The sequence below is a fragment of the Ahaetulla prasina genome, chromosome 6, assembly GCF_028640845.1.
Source record: "Ahaetulla prasina isolate Xishuangbanna chromosome 6, ASM2864084v1, whole genome shotgun sequence".
In the NCBI taxonomy this organism is placed as follows: domain Eukaryota; kingdom Metazoa; phylum Chordata; class Lepidosauria; order Squamata; family Colubridae; genus Ahaetulla; species Ahaetulla prasina.
In genome coordinates this window covers 53,388,067-53,399,133 of record NC_080544.1, presented here as the reverse complement: position 1 = coordinate 53,399,133, position 11,067 = coordinate 53,388,067, and the positions used below count along the sequence as shown (strand labels likewise).

The 11,067-nt window shown below is 34.8% G+C and overlaps 1 protein-coding gene across 3 annotated transcripts in view; it reads left to right on the top strand.

The window, feature by feature from the left end:
- The window catches only part of ACSL5 (acyl-CoA synthetase long chain family member 5), a 58,413-nt gene that overhangs the window by 24,278 nt on the left and 23,068 nt on the right, over positions 1-11,067 (top strand). The window contains exon 1 of one of the 3 annotated variants that reach the window (XM_058188755.1): positions 5,480-5,545. The exons of the other annotated variants lie outside the window; for them this stretch is intronic. The gene's annotated coding sequence lies outside the window, so the exon portion shown is untranslated. Of the gene's footprint in view, positions 1-5,479; positions 5,546-11,067 lie in introns of those variants that run through there. 3 annotated transcript variants of the gene reach the window in all.

Sequence of the window (11,067 nt, the reverse complement as noted above, 5' to 3'; positions counted from 1 at the left end):
CTCTTTTTGTAAAATATTTCTGGACACGTTCAATTGTATTGATGTCAGAAATGTGGTATGGGTTCCGTACAGTCAAACTGTATTCAAGAATTGGTCTAGCAAATGTTTTATATGCTCTGGTTAGTAGTGTAGTGTTTTTGGAGAAAAAGCTATGCAAGATTAGGTTTACAACTCTTAAAGCTTTTTTTGTGATGTAGTTGCAATCGGCTTTGGCACTTAGATCATTTGATATGAAAACTCCAAGGTCTTTAACAGGGTGTGGGTCATCTGTAAGGTAATGTCCATCAAGCTTGTACTTAGTGCTTAGGTTCTTTTTTCCAATATGTAAGACTGAACATTTGCTGGTAGAGATTTGGAGTTACCAAGTTTTAGACCATTCAGATACAAAGTCAAGGTCTTTTTGAAGGGTAGCTGTATTATTGGTGGTGTTAAATAGTTTGACATCGTCAGCAAAGAGAACACAATTACTTGTAATTTGGTCACAGAGATCATTAATGTATAATATGAAGAGTGTTGGTCCAAGAATGCTGCCTTGGGGAACGCCACTTTTGACAGGAACAGGATTTGATGTAGTATTGCCAATTTTGACCACTTGTTGTCTGTTTGTCAGGAAAGTTGTAATCCAGTTGTGGAGGGGTCTTGAGGTGCCGTAGGATTTTAGTTTTTGGAGAAGTTTATCATGTACTACTGAGTCAAAAGCTTTACAGAAGTCTATGTAGATTGCATCTATTGCTTCGCCCTGATCAAGATTTGTAGTCCATATGTTTTTGCAGTGAAGAAGTTGTAAATTACATAATTTTTTTTCTGAAGCCAAATTGTTTATTAGAGAGTAGGTTGTTTGTTTCTAGGTGGAGGATAATGGATTGGTTGATGATAGATTCCATTACTTTGCAGGTGACACAGCATAGACAGATTGGTCTGTAATTTTCAACTAGGCTGGGGTCACCTTTTTTGAAGACAAGGATGACTGTGGCTAGTGACCAAAGTTTGGGAAGGGAACTGTTCGTGAAAGCTTTTTCAAAGATTATACTTAGGGGTTCTGCTATATTAGTGGAAAACTTTTTTAAGAAGTATGCACATAGTCCATCAGGTCCAATAGATAGGGATGGTTTTAGTTTGCAAAGAGCTTTTTCAACATTATCTTCTGTGAAATCTATATCTGCTAGGTCATTGTACTCATTGTTGGTACGATTGGGGAATGTTGGGTATAAGCCATTGCTGTTAACAAAGACTGAGCCAAAGAATGTGTTAAAGAGGTTTGCTTTAACTGTTTCATCATTATATTTTTTGCCGTTAGATTCTATTAGTGATGGATGGATCTCGAGTCCTTAAGTTTGTTATTCATAAAATTATAAAAAGCACGATTGGAATTTGTGTGCAGAAGGTCTTCTTCTTGCTTGGTGTGATAATTGGTGCATTCAGTTTTTATTTGGTTGCATATATTTCTGTAGCAGTTTTTGAAATTTGCTACATAGCCCTTTTTGTTTCTTCTCCAAAGGGATTTTTTTTTTTTGGATTGTAGCTTTTTTATTGATATGGGTAATTTGTTTTTTCTGATTTTGGTGGTGATTTGTGGTATGTAAAGATTAATGACTCTATTGACTTCAAGTAGGAAAACTCTATAGTGGTCTTCTGCAGTGATACAGGTTGAGAACAGATTTTGCCAGTCAAGAGATGAGAGGTCATTGTTTATAAGGTCATAGTTGGCTTTTTTGAAATTGTAGTTTGGGATACCATTATTATGAAGATTTTTTTAAGGGCGTATAATGAGACAAAAGTCTATCATGCTGTGGTCGCTGTTGGAAAAGGGTTCTGTTATTTGTAGTCCATAAATTGAGTTTGCGCTGTTGCAGAAGATGAGGTCAAGGCAGTTGTTAAGTCTTGTATTGTTAATTACTAGTTGTTCAAGACCTAGATTCATAACTGCATTGTACAGGGTAGTATGGATGGGTTTATTTGTACATTTGTTTGTTATCCAGTTAATAAGAGGTAGATTTAGGTCACCCAGGAAGATGAGGGGATAAGGGCAAGATGTGGCCCATGTTAGTAGTGTGGTTAACATGTTTGCATGTGCGATGTAGTAGTCAGGGGCTCTGTAGCGTAGTAGGAAGCGAAGTGTGATGTTACGGGACAGTTCACATACACTAGTTTCAGGAAGAGCGAGTTTATGTGCAACTTGAATTGTTTTTAGATTCAGTGACTTTTTGTAATAGATAGCTACTCTACCTCCTCTGCGGTTTTCGCGATCTGATCGAAAAACATGATACTCTTTCTCTGAAATAATGGAATCAGGGAAGGATGAGTTCAGCCATGTTTCACATACAAATATAATGTCAAAAGTACCATATTTAGCAAGAGTAGAAGTTCAGGTAATTTGTTTACAATACTTCTTGCATTTATCAATTTACATTTAAGATTTGCAGTATTTGGTGTAGAGGAAATAAGGGGCGTACGTTCCTAGTTTTGGATGACGATGGGTGGTTGGAGGTTCTGAACGACATACATACATATTTATGTATGGTGCCATTACTGTAAGCTTGTAGTATTCTGGCTGTAGGCAAAATAGATTTCTCAGCATCTTTTGCCATTGGTCTCACCATTGGCTGGGCTGCTAGAATAGCAATAGCACATACACTTATATAGCACTCCATAGGGTGTTACAGCCCTCTCTAAGCAGCATATTGCTCCCAACAATCTGAGCCTCATTTTACCAATCTCAGAAGGATGGAAAGCTGAGTCAACCTTGAGCCGATGAGAATCAAACTGCTGGCAGTTGACAGAATTAGCCTGCAATACTGCATTCTAAACAACAATTCACAACCCAGAATAGCTACTTTGGAGTGTATTAGGGTTGTTTTATCTATTAAGAAGTCACCTTTTTTTATCCTTCTGTCAAGATCTCAATTGCTGAAAGCAGTAACCTAGTTTTATGCTATTTAAACAGTACTATAAAATTGAATTAGCTTTGACCATTGTAAATACAAGGGCTAAAATAGATTCTGCAAAGGTGCATGATCATTTACTTAATAGTAACATGAAAAAAGAAAGGAAAATATGATGATGATAATTACTTTCAGCTAAGAGTAATTATTTGCATTGCCACTTTGTTAAAGTCTTTTCTTACATGGCTTTCTTGTCTACCTTTTCTATCTCCTACTGTTAGGGTTGGTCAAACAACAAATTCCTAACACTGCATCAATTGCTAGGGAATTGCTCTTTTCTGATTATTCTTATCTCTAGCTATTTTTTGCCCATTCATAGAAATAATAATAGCACTTAGACTTATATACTGCTTCTTATTGCTTCACAACCCTCTCTAAGCAGTTTATAGAGTTAGCATATTGCCCCCAACAATCTGGGCCCCCATTTTACCCACTTTGGAAGGATGGAAGGCTCAGTCAACCTTGAGCGGGTGAGATTCGATCTGCTGAACTGCAGCTAGCAGTCAGCTGAAGTAGCCTGTATTGCACTCTAACCACTGCACCACCTCAGCTCTTGCACCCATGTAAACAAATCAACATTTATTATGGTTAGACTCAAAGTTACCATAGTTGGGTATCAAAATCCAGATGACCATAGCATGATATTATGCTACAGAAAACTCTATTTGTTGCCATCCATTAGTCATCTGGACTTATGCCACCCTGATAAAGTAGTCCTAACATGCTTAAGGCCTTGATCTTTAAAATTGTAACTGCTAAACTTCATGACCATAATTATGGTTCACAATCCTTGTAGAAAACAGATTTGTGCCTTTAACCAAAGTGTAAAAACTGGAAGATATGAACATGGATATATTTTTCTAAAACCATTTCCATGAAGCCATAATTTGCCCTTTTAAAATATAACAAGGCCCCTAATTAAACAATTATCCATTTCTACTTTTTGATTTTGTACATCAAGTTTTGTGTATCTGGGATTTCCCAGTACTGATGAGTCTTTTTCCTATTTTTAATAGCTTGGTAGGGAAATGTTGACTGGATTTTGATTTTGCATGATGTATGAACAAATTGTGTTTTATAACAGTAATGCATAGCTTAGTTTGATGCGCTGACCATATTGGTTAAGCCAAAATGCTGTGGTGAACAAATAATAGCTTAACTTGAATGCAGCTTTTAGGAGATAATGACAGGATAAATTTTATTTTTAATATGTGCCTATGTTCCTATCTCAAATACAAGAGCAGAGTCATTGGAACATGAGATAAAATGAAGATCTTATGTTCACCTTAATTCAACATAACTTTAATTAAATACTTCTGCAGCATAAACTGAAATAAATTATGCTATGTAAAATTAAAGCTATGACAATTCACTGTTAAACACAATATGATTAACTTCTGAGTAAGTACTAATAAACTAGTGTGTACCACAAATTTTTTTTTAGGAATTTTAAGTACCAAATTCAGAACAATTCAGATTCAGCATTGTTTTCCTTATGAAGACTGAACTTTTTGATGAAAAAAAATGGGGATAAAAAATTAAATTAAATTTTTACAGGGAAAAGTCTAACCTATCAGCAATTCACTTCATTTTCTGACACATTTTATCTATAGGTACTAGAATTCTTCATTTTGAACAAAAGACAGTTTAATATTACATATTTGCAAAAATCAGCCCTACAAAATTATTGCTCTTCATTTCTGTAAATAGTGTAACCTTGAGAACAATTAGTCACTTCCTCATAGAGAGGGTCTGACTTTTACTGCAGCTGTCTTCAACACTTCCTTAATGTAACTATTATTTAAGGATATGAGATGCTGTCTGCAGTCTGCTGTCAGCTTATAGTGAATAGGGTCAGTTTGGTGAGTGGAATTTAATTTGATATTTATGAATGTTGGTATAGGTAGACAATTTTTTTCCTCAAACATGTATGCATGAAGTGACATTTTTGGAGGATTATGTAGTGTCAGAAGCACCTAGTTTATAATTGTATATATCTAGTAACTTTTGTGAGAATGTAATTTAAAACTCTTGCTGTTGCTTTTTATCACAGCTTTCTTTAATTTGGGCTATATTTAAATATTAAGCAAGGTTTGTTTTAACCTTATGTTCAATAAGCCATTATTATTTGGTTTATATCCAAAGCAGTTGAACTGGATATACAGATACAATTAATGGACTGGATGGAATCATACTAACTCCACCTCAAACATTGTGAAAGCTTAATGATTTGTGAACTCAATATAGCATCTGGTTGGATTAATTGCAAAATTCTCACTTCATGCTAAGCAATAATTTTGTTTGGTTTTGACTTTAATTTAGTTCTTCAGGGTGTAACTGTATGAGGTCTTGAGTGGGGAGAAAAGTCCTACAAACTACGAAAGAAGACGGGTTTATTTATATGAAATCTACACTTCTTCACCTTTTTCAAACCCTATTGGGGTTTGTCTAGTCTCTGAGAGAGAATCACATGTTAAAGTTTTTTCTGCTTTAAATGACTATTACTCAACAGTTAAGTATAGCATAGTGAAGCTTTATTGCTTCTTTAGTTCCAGCTTGAAAAGAAGGTAATTCAAACAAAACCAAGAGTAGTACAAGGTCATGTAAGTACTACCCTATATCTGGTTTAGTATGAATGATCTTTAATTTTGGAGGGTATCTGGGATTCATTGTTTTTAGTGAATTAAAAATCTCCCATCCTTTATTTGCATATTGTGCTGAAGCCATGATGCAGTTGATTTAGTTTTGGCTTAACACATGTTTGAATCCAATAATTCTGCCTTTAATAATTCTGCCTTTAATAAACCATGATTAAAATAAACTGTGATTAGGCAGTGTAATTCAAAGTGATGATGGATGATTCTCAGGATTGAGAAAGCCGGCAGAGGCTAAAACATATGAAGAACGGTTGCAGGAACTGGGTATGTCTAGTTTAATAAAAAGAAGGACTAGGGGAGACATGATAGCTGTGTTCCAATATCTCAGGGGTTGCCACAAAGAAGAGGGAGTCGGGCTGTTCTCCAAAGCACCTGAGGGTAGAACAAGAAGCAATGGGTGGAAACTGATCAAAGAAAGAAGCAACTTAGAACTAAGGAGAAATTTCCTGACAGTTAGAATAATTAATAAGTGGAACGACTTGCCTTCAGAAGCTGTGAATGCTCCAACACTGGAAATTTTTAAGAAAATGTTGGATAACCATCTGACTGAGATGATGGTGTAGGGTTTCCTGCCTGGGCAGGGGGTTGGACTAGAAGGCCTCCAAGGTCCCTTCCAACTCTGTTGTTATGTTATGTTATGTTAGATATTAAAAATGAAATTCTGTTGTCTGCTGTCAAAAGTGTACACATACATAATACACATATAGAAATGCTGCATACATATATATTTATATACCTACACCCTTTCATATAAATAAAATAGCATGTGTGTAGTTTACAGATACTCAATTCATTGTTCTCAAAAGTGGTTTGTTTAGCTTTAGTAATATAATTCAAATTTTGTCATTAAGAACTCCATCTGTATAAGGACTTCTTGGTATACCCTATGTAAATTACAAAATCCTAATTTTTCCATAAAGCTCTTTTGCAAGTAATATTTGCTACATTACTTTGAGCAGCAATAGTTAGCTTATCATTTTACTGCTTCCAGTCAGGCCTTAAGACACTCTTAATATATTGGTAGACATTGTTCCCATATTTCATCTTCTCATCATTGCAATTAGAGCATATTAAATACCATACATTAAATATGGCTAATTGCTAATTTATTTTCAAATCTAATAGAACTCTATTACTTCATTTGCCAACAAATAGTTTTAATAAGAATTGTTTTTCTTAAAAGATGAAAAATCCTTTGAATGAGTCTTAGTTAATAATATATAATTATTTTGCCACTTTAAGACTTAAATGATAAGAGTAGTTGTAAATTCACAACACTATGAACTTTAGAATTCCTGTTGCAATAATCGCTTTTCTATTTACTGATAAATGGGTCAGAGGGCTTTGTGTACTAATGAGGTGTGAGCACTTTTCAACATGTTAATAAATTAGTAATGTATACACTAAAGGGCAAAAGTCACAGTTTACAGAATCTTATGCAATGACTAAAGTTCTTTTTTATCACTTGAAACTGTTTAAACTTAGGGCATTCCTTGGCATGCAAGTGATGGATGATCTTGAAAGTATTAAATTATGATCACTTAAAGTCTTAGAAATTCCAAAGCAGCATTCTGATCTGGTTTTGGATTAGAGGATATTATACAAGTGGATCAGACTAATCCACTTATAATGTATGACTATTATTACTATCACTATTATTACTACTTAGACAGCTTATATAGTACAGAGTAAGAAACTGGTCTCCATTTTTTTTCTACCCAATGCAGAACTTTAATTTTCTTTCACTTAATTCTATTTTATTAATTTTAGCCTACTGTTCAAGCCTTTCTGGATCTTTTTAAATATTTGTATTTAATCTAAATTATTAGCCCCCTCCTTACCTTACTGTTATTTTCAAATTTTAACCTCTACTTCTTCACACAGGTCACCAATAAAAATGGTGAATAGGTTCAGGTCCATTCAGTGTCTTCCTCTACATGGATGTGGAAACCTTAATCAATGGTCTTTGGATGTAGTAATTTGGTTCAAACTAATAGTAAGATCATCTAGCCTGTATCTTTTAATTTCATAAATGAGAATATTATGAACACTCCAGTAGTGGGTTTCAGATCCCGTTGCTACCAGTTTGCTCATGGGTGTGTGTGCACTTGCGCATGCTTGCAATACTTCTGCACATACGCAAAGATATCCAGGCGGAGCCTCCTGCCGCTGCTGCTACCAGTTCACCTGATTCAGGGCAAACCAGTAGCAACCTACCACTGGAACATTCTCTTGAAGATATTGCTGAAGCCTATCACCCTGTGATAGTTTTGGTAATGAAACATCTGCAAGAAAATAATTAAGCTCGGAGAGGACCAAGGACCCCTCATTTCATCCTGAGCTACAAATATTCTCCTTTATTGGACTTTCTCCTATTTTATTTTTAAATTGGAGGTAGTGGAGTTTGAATTAGGCATATTAAACATTCTATTATTTATTTTTTTATTTTATTTATTTATTATTCAAACTTTTATACCGCCCTATCTCCCAAAGGACTCAGGGCGGTTTACAGCCTTATAAAACATAAAATATAATATAAATACATGTTAAAACAACATTTAAAAAACTTATTCCATTAGGCCAAATTTAAAACTATAGTTAAAATACAAAACCCCATTAAAATTAAATTTATAAAAAATCAAACCCTAGGCCAGCCCTGCACGGATAAATAGATGTGTCTTAAGCTCGCGGCGGAAGGTTCGGAGGTCGGGAAGTTGACGTAATCCTGGGGGGAGCTCGTTCCAGAGGGTGGGAGCCCCCACAGAGAAGGCCCTTCCCCTGGGTGTCGCCAGTCGGCACTGCCTGGCGGACGGCACCCTGAGGAGTCCCTCCCTGTGAGAGCGTACGGGTCGGTGGGAGGTAGTCGGTGGCAGCAGGCGGCCCTATGCCATGGAGTGCTTTGAAGATGGTCACCAAAACCTTGAAGCGCACCCAAGAGGCCACAGGTAGCCAGTGCAGTCTGCGCAGGAGAGGTGTCACATGGGAGCCACGAGGGGCAGCTGTGTTCTGAACCAACTGAAGCCTCCGGATGCTCTTCAAGGGGAGCCCCATGTAGAGAACATGTGAATTTTTACAGTTCCTGATGAATAGCTATCAAATCTTTCTCACATATATCTTATTAAGAAGATATACACGAAGAATGTACTATATTTTACAGTATCAATTTTTATCCTGAAGATTATCTGTGTAAATGTTCATATTGGGATGTAATTACTGGGATTAAAGGAAATAGTAGTGCAGAAATTATCTTTGGTGATAACTAATTGATATGCTTTATCAAATTAGTCAAGTTAGTTGTTAGGCTTTTTTTTAATGTGGCTGGGAATCTTTTTTTTTTGAATGGGGAAAGAGATCAAATACCTTTCTATATTGTTTCCACTGTTAAGGTTTTTTGTCATTTGGATTTCCACTATTATTGCAAGTTGTGTCATACTATTAAATTGAAAGCTAGTTTGTCTAGGCCAATAGAGGAAGCTAATTATTATTCCATCTACTTCAAGAGAGAAAGCTTCTTGTATAATTAATTTTAACAAGCTTTACTGCCAGAATATGATCTAACACGTTGTTCTTTTGGAAAATATTTAATTTTTTTTTTCATTCAGTCTGATTCTTGGACGCTGCCTGGAAAAAAATCCCTGCAATTTTCTTGGCAAGGTTTTTTCAGAAGTAGTTTGTCATTGTCTCCTTCCAAAGACAAAGGGAAAGTGACTGGTCTATTATCACCCATCTAGCTTTGTGCCTAAGGCAGGTCTAGATCTCCCAGTTTCTAGCTTAGTGCCTTAAAAGAACCAATTAGTTCTATTTTGATTGAGCTTTCAGTTTTGGTGATGGCAGTTCCATACATTTATTGCCAATAATTTCCAAGGATTGAGCTATGTTGATATGCTAGCTATTTGGCTGTCAAGTTCATTTTTATATTTATTCATAATAAAATTGTTTCACTTTAGAAACAGGAGTAGGAGGATTTTCTCCATGAAAAACATGCTTGCAACCTTTTATGCTCAATTTTGCCTGAAGAATTGCCCACTTTTATTAATAAAGTGTTAAAAAACACACTTATTTATTCAAGCTGGACTGGCATAATGGTTTTTTAATATTTTAAACTGGATTTTTATTGTTGTGGGGTTTTAGATTTTTAAATTTTAAATTTAAACTTTAAATATTGGCCTTTTTGTAATATGCTTTATTTTAAATTTTGATTTTAATTGTATATATATTGTGTTTTATTTTGGCTGTACACCGCCCTGAGTCCTTCGGGAGAAGGGCGGTATAAAAATTTAATAAATAATAATAATAATAAAATAATAATAATAAAGCAAAATTGTTCGGAATCAGAATTCTAAAAACTTAAGGATTTGGGCATTGCCTTGTATCTGTATACAAGTATAAGGTATATAAGTATTAGGTAGAATGTAGGTCAGAGGAAAGTAAAATACAGAAATGACACATTTGAGTATGAAATAGCTGAATTACAATTCATCAAGCAATTTGACTCCATTTCCTGTGTCATGAGCTAGAACAAAGGGCTTTTTTATTGCTAAATGCCATAATCGGTTGATTGATGTAAGGATGTTTGGGTAATCCTAAACTAGTTTTTGAACAGTCATTATTAAAGCTAATTATCACTGTACTATCTGTTTTTATTTCTTTTGTCTTTTTGACTTTACTATTGATTGCATGATTTCACACACACACACACACACACACACACACACACACACACACACACACACGTACAGCACATTCTAAGCCTGCAAACAACTGAATCTGAAAAGCATCCTGACTGAACGTTGTCTGTGAAGTAAAAACATCATTTGGCTAATAAAAGTTGAGGTAGTAACAAGACTACCATTGTTAAGTCAATTTAATTTCTGCAAATCTTAATAAAAGTAAGTGTCTCATTACACTTTGAAATGAAAAGACATGAAATACTGTAAGCCTACCCCAGGAGTCTGCAAACTTGGCTTTTTTAAGACTTGTGGACTTCAACTCCCAGAATTCCTCAGACAGCTTAAAAAAGTCAAAGTTTGCAGACCCCTGGCCTAGCCAATTAAAATTCCTCAGTTAAGTGAATAATTGACTTAACCTTAAAATTCTTAGTGTAATGTTAGCTTAAAATGAGCTAATTTTAAAATTTCTGTAATATGTTTACTCATATTTATATATGAACAGTTCTCCAAATGGGCACTAAGTATATCCTGAGGCAAAACAAAAAACAAAGTGTTTAAATTGGAAAATCAGCTTCCTGCAAGAATAAAACCCAGTTTTTAGTTTACAACATGTATTTTAATTGTCTTAAAGTAAGCAATGATGAAGTATAAACACCTTTATTTTTATTATCTCTTAACTTCTCACAATTATTCTGGAACACATTTTTTTTAATCTAGAAGTTAAAATGCAAGTGTTTCCAATATATTGATTTCTGAAATGCCTTTTGCACCCCTGTGATTTTTTTTTTTTGCCAATTT